Source organism: Xenia sp. Carnegie-2017, unplaced genomic scaffold, assembly GCF_021976095.1.
Source record: "Xenia sp. Carnegie-2017 unplaced genomic scaffold, XeniaSp_v1 HiC_scaffold_6, whole genome shotgun sequence".
Lineage (NCBI taxonomy): Eukaryota > Metazoa > Cnidaria > Anthozoa > Malacalcyonacea > Xeniidae > Xenia > Xenia sp. Carnegie-2017.
This window is the reverse complement of record NW_025813526.1, coordinates 5,300,609-5,310,577: the sequence shown is the minus strand read 5'-3', so window position 1 is coordinate 5,310,577 and position 9,969 is coordinate 5,300,609. Positions and strand designations below refer to the sequence as shown.

At 35.9% G+C, this 9,969-nt stretch overlaps 2 long non-coding RNA genes across 2 annotated transcripts; both read right to left on the bottom strand.

Annotated features, from left to right (window-relative positions):
• Nucleotides 1-6,133: 6,133 nt before the first annotated feature.
• LOC124458402 lies at nucleotides 6,134-6,697 on the bottom strand. The gene is made up of 2 exons (XR_006953154.1): nucleotides 6,563-6,697; nucleotides 6,134-6,412 (listed from the first exon to the last, which is right to left on the bottom strand). It is a non-coding gene; the product is annotated as an uncharacterized LOC124458402 (long non-coding RNA).
• Nucleotides 6,698-7,080: 383 nt separating this feature from the next.
• LOC124458403 lies at nucleotides 7,081-8,275 on the bottom strand. Its single transcript, XR_006953155.1, has 4 exons — nucleotides 8,211-8,275; nucleotides 7,797-7,930; nucleotides 7,231-7,462; nucleotides 7,081-7,112 (listed from the first exon to the last, which is right to left on the bottom strand). It is a non-coding gene; the product is annotated as an uncharacterized LOC124458403 (long non-coding RNA).
• Nucleotides 8,276-9,969: the final 1,694 nt, after the last annotated feature.

Genomic DNA, 9,969 nt, shown 5'->3' with positions numbered 1-9,969 from the left:
GACCAGAACTCTCAAAAGTGCCTTACACGTATCGTAAACAACCTCACAAACTGTGCTTGCCCCACGACAATAACCAAATGCTATAGACTGTGGGCTATCACCTGTAACCAATCATCTTAATATGATTGCTAGTCTTTCAGCAGGTCCAACTGATTGCCTCATTTGAGTGTCTTGCCTACGAATAGATGGACCAACCAAAGCCAGCAGCTCATCAAATATTTGAGGGCACATACGAAAAGACAGATTAAACTGCTCTTCATCAGTTCTTAGTTCTTGAACCAAGTGCATAAAATCTCCTTGTGCTCTCCTTTGCCTGTTAAATTGACGAACCCACCACCTTTTCATTTTATTATTTTTTCCTGTTTTTCAACCTTTTCCAGCTTGTACAAAATGCAAACAGATGCTAGTAACTTAGCCTGATGACTAGATGCCATGTTGATAGTCGCAATGTGGTCGCAATGCTCACTTTTGCATGTATGTTTCTGATATTTAAGCCACTAACGCGCGCGCATTAATTCGCTTAAGTCGCCAGACCAAAGCGACTGCACAGTGTGTTTCAGCCTTAAAACACAAAGTTTAGGTTTTAGGTTTAAGTTTAGGTTTCGGTCTGAGACAATTGACAGAATGAAATGAAAATTGTTAAAAAAACATTCCTTTCAGAGAAAATTAAGAACACTCTAAACGGCCCTCTAATTCCGAGGATAAGGATGGACAAACAAGCCGATGGACACTTCAGTACATTGAACTGAAATACATCTGGAACGATAAGTTAGGTGGGGGGGTAATATGAAGCCAAATTTTTTCGTTATTGCAAGTCGCACCAGTCCTTTTGTAAAAAATTCAAAAAATAGAATTTTTATATTTGCAAAATTTCTAAATTAAACTGCGGTAGTTTTTCAAAAAAATACATCAAATTTGAAGAATATTAGTCTAAATTATTGACTGTCAAAAAAATTCTGCCAAAAGTCATAGCATTGCTAAGAATTTTGAAGCAAAGACAAAAATTACGAAAAGTCCGCGCGATTTTTGTTGCTTTTTCTGAGTTTGTAAAAGTTCCAGGTGCAGCCAAACGTTCAAACCACTTAAGTGTTGTCATTTCATTTTAAATACACAAGCCTATATGGATTCGTAACAATTGAGCAATTTGCCAAGGACAAAAATGTGTTTTTTTAGAAGCATTTTTCATGCCATGAAAATACACATACTGCAAATATACATACAGCTCAGTGACTTGGAGTTAAATGGGCTTCGTACAACACAATTTTATAAGCGTTTAAAACTTGGACAGTGGAGGGCGATTAAAACGGTGGTTAACGAGTTAAGCGCCTTTCGTACAACCGACCCCATATAGTTAAGCATTACGCTAAACGACGTGCGTGCATTGCAGTTTTAACCATCGTTTAACTATCTGGCAGATTAGGAATATACTCCTTCAATGACGGCTAAACGTCGTTTATTTTAAACGGCCAAGGTACATTCAGCCCCAGCAGTATCCAAGTAATATTAATAACCACAAACTTCAATAATCGTGATTTATGCAGTTTACTCCCAGTATAGCTATGCTAAAATTTTCTTAGTTCTTTAATTCATTGTCAAAGACTTTTCACTTTAATCAGCAAAGACAATTTCTTACCAAAATGACGGCGCCACAAAATTGACCCATGTGGGAGGGATAAAGGGCCGATTACATTAACAAACAGCAGCCCGTAATGAATTCAACATGCATTGTAGGAATGAAAATTCACCCCGGACGTTGTATTATTTCCCTGTGAAGATTTTACGATTACATGGAACAAAAAATCAACCTAATCAATGAATTTTTTCAATAGATCTATATTTTTCGTTATTTATTCATTTTAAATGATCATATATTCACTCGACTGTTTGGTGTTAAGTAACTGTGGGTAGTAGATAACCACAAAATCATGAATTTTATTTTTTTTAATTTTTCCATACAGCCCTTCCTTAGCATATACATTTTTAAGTTCTACCTTTTGTTTTGTTGAAAACATTATTTTAATGCTGAAAATTCTATGTTTTTTGAAGATGGTATTTTAAAGTCTATGGCGTTTATATGGCAACGATTTTGAAAATTTGGTTTTTTTTCCCAGTTTACATTAAATAAACAGGGTTACAACCATTGCTAATTTGTATATCAAGCGTGACCAGTACATGTTCAACGGTTTTACAGTTATTGTTATTCAAAAGCTTTCCAAAGGTTTTCTGGCAATGCCTAGAACTAAATATCGATCTTTGAGAAGACCTGTTAGATCAGGGAAACGTTCTAGAAAGCCGAAAGAAAATAACGACGATGGCAAAAGCAGTATTTCAGCGAAGAAAATCCGTCTGGATGAAAGCTCATCCAGCCATACGACAACATCCATACCCTGAATTCCCTCTGGTTATCGCTTTGAAGACGTAGCTATGCTGGGTCAAATTATATCAAAATGTGCTGTTTGCAAAGTCTGTTTGAAAGGTAGTTTACCGCTGTTAGAAAAACCTGGAGGATGTAGATTGGCTAAAACAATGGTGTTACAATGTTCTAACTCTTCTTGTGATACCTGTACTGAGCTCCCAACCTCGAAAAGAGGGGTCAAAGGTAAAAGTCGATTTTATGATGTGAATCATCGAGTTACTTTGGCTATGAGAGTAATTGGAAAAGGAAGATCAGCTTTGGTTAAATTTTGTGCTGTTATGGACATGCCAGAGCCAGCAGGAAAAAAATCCTACAACACCCATGTGAAGGCGATTTCCCATGTTTCACAGGAAGTCGCTGAGTATGAAATGAAAAAAGCAGCAAAAGATGTGCGAGCCAGAAGCAATGTGGGCAAGCATGAAGCATTGGATATTGCAGTTTCATGCGATGGTACATGGGCAAGAAGATGTTTTCAATCGCTATATGGTATGGTGTCTGCCATTGAAATTGATAGTGGTAAAGTCCTTGACTTTGAAGTGAAAAGTAAGGTGTGTTACCAATGCCGTTCCAAGAAACATCTTGACCCAGACTCAGAGGAGTATATTCATTGGATGGAAACCCATGGTCCTAAATGTAATGCCAACTTTGACAGATCTGCTAACGCAATGGAAGCTGCTGGTGCAGTGGGAATCTGGCTATGTTCATTGTAGAAGCAAAACTTGCATTATGTTGATTTTGTAGGTGATGGCGATTCTTCCTCACATCGCGATGTTGTACGCTCCGACCCATATGGAGATGTGGAAGTACAAAAAATTGAATGTGTTGGACATAATCAAAAGAGGATGGGGGAAGGCTTAGAAAAAAGAAAATTGATTTGAGGAATACTAAATTGTCTGATGGCAAAACAATTGGAGGTCGCAATTGTCTCACCGACAACCTCATTGATTTGTTCCAAAGGTATTATGGGAAAGCTCTAAGGGAAAATATGGGGAATAGTGATGGCATGGAGAGGGAGTAAAAGCTATTTGGCACCATTATGCTTCAACAAAAGACAAGCAAATGCACCAGTATTGCCCTGAGGGAGAAAATTCATGGTGTGGTTGGCAGAAAGATAAAGTTCTTGGAACAAAAACATTCCAACCAAAAAACATTGCTCCAGCAGTAATGAAAGAAATTTTGACTGTCTTTCAAGGCTTGTGGGATAGAAGTCTGTTGGATAGTGTGCTGGCTGGAATGTCTCAAAATAACAATGAGGCTCTAAATCACCTGGTTTGGGACTTCTGTCCAAAGGAAGTTTTTAGCGGTCCAGAAACAGTGCGGACAGCATGCTTGTTAGCAGTTTGCTTGTTCAATGGTGGTGCTAAGACACTTGAAACAATTCAAAGAGGATTGAACATTAAAGTAGGAAAGCATAGCAAAACTGGCTTTTCTTTAATTGACCAAGAGACTGTATGCAGCTGCTAAGAAAATGACAGATGAAGCAAAGCTTCGGCACAGAATATATACTATACAGAAGGGACACTCGAGTTAACTTATCGCTAATTTTTTATGCGCATGCTCCACTTCCGCCATCTTCCTGGCCAGTCAATAGCTGGCAGCGTAATATTAAACTATACGGTAAGATGCGAAGTGAAGACTGGAAAACGTGGATTTTTTTCAATTGAAGCTGTTCAATCTGATGCATAATTTATAAAATAGCAAAAGCAAGGTATGTTTTAAGTTTTCTGAAAGTTTTAAGGAATCTCAGTCGAACTTTATGCCGACTCATCGTCATCGCATGTTCGATTTGGTCAAACGATCACACAATGAATCTTTATGACACCATACGACTGAACTTTGATGATTGAACTACAGAACATTTATTTGGTGTTTCAGGATATTTTTCTGTGTTATTTAAGAAGAAAACATCCAGGAATATCTGCCGATTTAAAGCTGCACTGTTTATACGATACCATTACGACCAATATATTACTATAAATTCTATATAGTTATAGTTTTATTGAACATGTAATTAACATTTTATCAGTGGTTAGGTAGATAAATATACGATATATTGATCTTGTAAATGATCATATACCATTATAATGTATCTGAGAAATAGTGAATTGCATAAGAGCATACACACTGGCTGAACTGAAGTTTTGTACTTTTGTTTAAATTTTGGTCAATTACAAAGACAGACATGAGCTAACTATAGATAATTTATTACTTACCTTTGGTATACAAATAAATCTTAGTTGGACTAAAAAACAACTTTGACCATGACGAATGGCATCTATGCTGTATGTTGTAGCAATAGTTGGTAGTTGAGTAATGTATTCTTGCAGTAAATCTCATAGACCAAATTTCCACTATTTATTTTATTTTATTAGAATCCTTCTGCTGTAGTTTTTTACTAGAAATAAATATAAACTGTATGGCGGAACTGTCCTGAGAATTAAAAGCAATGATCTTTAATTTTGTGAATTGTCTTGAAAACCTATGCTTATATTTTATTTTCCTTGTAAACTCAAACAATACTCAACATTGCTCAATTGATGATTGTATATGCTTTATCTGTAATAGTAGTTTGTTCCTACAGATTCAATAAAACATAAAAAATGATTAAATATGATAATTCAAAGTGGAAGTGGTATATGGAAAACACAATTTACAAGTACTTCTTGCAAACTTTACATAACATCAGCTGTGGATTTAAACATTAATTAATGTCAAATACTGGAAAGAAATATACAGGAAATGGAGGAGGACGAACATTTTGTTCTGCTGTTAACTGTTCAAACAGCAAGCATTCACATACACATCTAAGTTTTTTTAGATTTCCAAGAGATCCCAAAAGGTGAAATTTCAATCACAAATCAAATTTTGCTGTTAGAAATCAAATAAAACAACCTTTTCATACCCTAGTCATTTGTCTTTCCAGATCAAAGGAATGGGTGATTCTCAGAAGAGAGGATCTTATGAACAAGGATGCAAACTACCTTTACAAAAATTGTCGATTATGCACTGATCATTATGATGTTTGCAAATGATTTGAAAAATCGATTAAAGACTGATGCAAAACCCACTCTATTTAGCATTCCAAATGCACCCCCCACTGTTGGCACAAAGCGGAGAACAATTAAAAGAGTGGACCAATCACATATACAAGGTAAACACCAAACCTAGTTTCAAGATGAAATTAGACAAATTTTAACAAATTTATTTTACAGCCAAAAAATCTAGGCTTCCGTTCTTGACGTCACTGCGCGGTGAGCGCGATAGCGCTCAAAATTTCATATACAAAACAAACACAAAGTCTTCAATGCATATTTCTTTCTCGATATTTATTTTCCTTTCTTTATAAATATGCCTTACTGTATGGTACCCGGTTGCACTAATTGTTCAAAAAAAAGCAAAGGAAGTGAAATATCTTACCATCGCTTGCCAAATGATCAATATATTCGTAAAATGTGGCTAGGGCGAATTCGACGTGATAATTTGCCTAAACCTAATTCATGCTATGTGCAGCGCGCATTTCACGCCAGATTGTTTTGAAGGTTCCCTGAAAGATTTATTTGGAATGAAAGCAAAAAGCATTAAAACCGGTAGTGTCCCTTCAATATTCCCTTTCTAAAGCGTAAACCAGAGTGGGAATCCTCAAGTAAGAGGCAGAAAAGAAAAGCGATGCAAGAGGTAGCCCATTAATGTTATTTTTACAGAATAATTTTGATATTATTTATCTTGAGCATGAATAAGTATGTATTGATATATATAAGTGAGATCATTATATTAAAATTTTCTTTTGAACATTACACTTGAAACATTTTTAATTAAATGAATCTAAATTCCACAATGTGCAGGAATTAGCCAGTATGCTTGAACAACCCAGTGATGCTGAAGACTCTTCACTCACATTGTCCATGACCATGACTGAGATAGAGCCAGAAATAGATACTTCAGCTGGAAGAAGTGTGGCAATACTATGTGATAGTGATACTCCAAGTAGTGTTGATGCTGAAACACAGTGTGAAAAGATTTCAACACGCAGTATTGCAGTTCAGACACTGGCACAGAGGAAAAAGCCAAGAAGGAAAATAAAATACAGTAACTTTTCAAAAACCTCTAGTCCCATGAACAATAGTGCACATTCAATGTCAAACCTACCATTAGCTTCTGTTGTTATACCACCAATCATGCATGACATCACCCAGATTGAGAATGCATCATGTGGGGAAGATAATTGTTCAAAGCATGAGGAGACTGTGAATACCATAGATAAAAGCTCAACTTAAAGTGATCTGTCAGATGGTAGTGATGAAAATTATGTGTGTTCTTCACCAAGTTCCAGCAATGAATCGGATGATGATAAGCAAAACACAGAGAGAAAATTCATTGTTTTTGAAAGAAAGCTAGATGAGTTGTTCATATCATGCAAATTTTGTTCTTCCATATGTGAGATTGAAAAATCTACAGTGGGTAGCATGGTGATGTAGAAGGCAATTTGCCACAAAAATCATATCTTCAAGTGGAAGTCACAGCCTATGTTGCACAATAAACCAGCTGGAAATGTTTTGATACCAGCAGCAACAATCTTTACTGGTTCAACATATGAGCCATTGAAGCAATTTGCAAATGCTTTGAACTTAGGTTTTGTGAACAAGGACCAGTTCTATAATATGCAAGATGAAATTGTCTTTCCAGTGATTAATAGCACCTATAGAAAACAGCAAAAAACTATAATAGAAAAATATACCAAGGCAGACATACCAATAGATTTATGTGGTGATGGAAGATGTGATAGTCCAGGTCACATTGCAAAGTATGGCACATACACGCTGATGGAAGAAAACAGTGGGAAAATTGTTGATTTTTCTTTGATACAGGTATCTGAAGTGTCTTCTTCCAATGCAATGGAGAATGAAGGTTGCCAGAGATCTTTGAATAATGTCATGGGTGAAAAAATCCAAATTAGATCATTGACCACAGATCGCCACATCCAAATAACATCAGAGCTGCGGAAAAAATATCCTCATATTATTCACCAATATGATGTATGGCACTTATCTAAATGGATAACAAAAAAGCTTACCAAAAAAGCAAAAAAACATGCTTCCCTTCAAAAGTGGATTCAGTCAGTGTCGAACCATCTGTGGTGGTGTGCGCAAACATGTGAAGGAAACGCTGATATTCTATGTGAAAAGTGGGTGTCTATTTTGAATCATGTTATAAACATACACCAATGGAAAAGTAGTAAGTATTTTAGGAAGTGTTCACACGAGAAGCTTTCTAGGAGGAGAGAAAGAAAGACAAAATGGTTAACACCAGGGTTTGCAGACTACATTGCCTTAGGAGATGTTGTTTTGAACAAGAAATTGTTGAAAGACATAACAAAACTTACAGAATTCCATCACACTGGCAACCTGGAAGTGTACCATTCATTACTATTGAAATATGTTCCAAAACGCCTTCATTTTTCATACAATGGCATGGTTGCAAGAACCCAATTGGCTGTGATTGATCATAATTCAAACACTGAAAGAAAACAAGCTCAGTTGAAAACTGGCAATTCCAGATACAAAATAGTTTTTCCAAAAGGCCGTAATAAATGGATAGCCAAACCAATAACAGAGAACAAATCATTTTCCTTTGTGCAAAGCCTAATGGAAAATGTTGCCTCATATGACCATCAAATTCCAACAGCAAGGTTAAGTAACATTCCCAAAAACATTGTAAATGTACCCAAGCCAAGTAAAGAGGAAGTGATATATGCTCATAGGTCAAGGATGGGCAAGAAAAAATAATGAAACTATACCTGCATCACTCATCAGCAAATTCAAAACCTTTAAATACAAAATCTTCTTCTAGACCAGGTGGAGGGAAATGTGCCAGAATACAACAAACAGCACAAGATGGCAAAGGATTCCTTATTTCTTTTCCCAAAATTCCCCAACACCATCTTACAAATTGTCTGTAAGCAACATGCCTTTGCCTCTTATGCTCTGGTCCTTCAAAAGCACTTTTCCCATACTGCTGCTTGTATTGACTCCACGCCAATCTCAATAGCCAGTAATTTAAACATAAATTTTGGAATACAGGTTGTCAGTGATACATTCTGGAACATCAATACCCTCGAATTCAGCTGACTCTTCATTAATATCCCTGCAAGCAGCAATCTCTTTGCAACATATACATTCTTCATGTCTGTCCATTATTTGACAATGACCGCATGTACACCTTGAAAGAAGAAAGTCATTTACGGATTTGACTTTGGCGTATATTTCGTACACTTAATGAAAAAAAAAAATCAAATATTTGTAGATAACTATTACCAGTACTTATCTTGAAGTCTATTTGAGCCAGATTCAATTGAAGACTCAGCACTCGTTCCTTGCGAATTGTCTTCGGCGTCGCTACCCAAGTCGGTTTCAACCGGTTCATATGAGTAAGGCTGAATCATGTTTTCGACGCCATTATTTGCTCATTTTCCGAAATGTATCACTCACAACAGAGTGATCACTTGAAAATTCGTATGAATCATTCGTATCCATCACGTTATTTATTAAGCAAGTTTAAAATGATAAATACAGAGAGCTTTCACAAATGATTATGTGTTATGTGATGTTGATTGAAAGTTCCTTACCGCGCAGTGACGTCAAGAACGGAAGCCGCTGCTCGATCGCGGCTTCGCTCGCATGTATACAATGGCTGCAGCTTTTACAGCAAAACTTCATGATTTTGTGGTTTCATATCTCCGGTATAATTTTGATTGGAGCTTTCAAACTTTGGAATATGGTTTGTAAAAATAAAATCTTTCATTTGATAAAAAGTTTTTTTGGGGTCTGACTTCCCCTTTAAATAGATATAATAATACATAAATCCCAGCACAAAGATAACTCATAGTCTCTGAAGCAAGACAACAAAATAAGAATAATAAAGCGAAATAGCAATACAACATAAGAAGGCATTCCAGAGATACTAACAATCAAAGCTGAAACAGATATAAGAGATAAGTTATCCCAACAAGAAAACTAATTGCATAAAGACAATAGGGCTCTGCGAGGAGAAATAGAACAACTAACTAAATACTAAAGGAGACAAGGAGAATCATTGTGAAATGAAACGAATATTGATTAATCCATGTTTTATATACAATAGTGATTTTAATTATTCAAGAATAAGTCAAAGTAAATAATCACATAGAGCATAACAAAAGATTAAAGTACAACAGAAAAAAAACAATTGCTTTTGTATATTGGAGCTTTATTTACAACTTGAAGGCAGAAAGGAATCCTTGACTACCTTTATGCATAAAATCTCAATTTAGGATTAACTGCTAAAGGATAACATGCTTGTCGCAATTATCAGGGGCCGGTTGTATAAAGGTCTTAACTACTTTTAAACTACACTTTTTGCTGTTAGAAAGTAGTTAAATTTATCCACGCGGTTAAGTCGGTTGTATAAAAAGTAATTAGCGCTAACTGCAGTTAAAAGGTAGTTAAAGTTAACTATCCTATGGAGCATAGTTAACTTTTGAAAACACAGTCACGTTTACACTGAATCATTTGCATGGA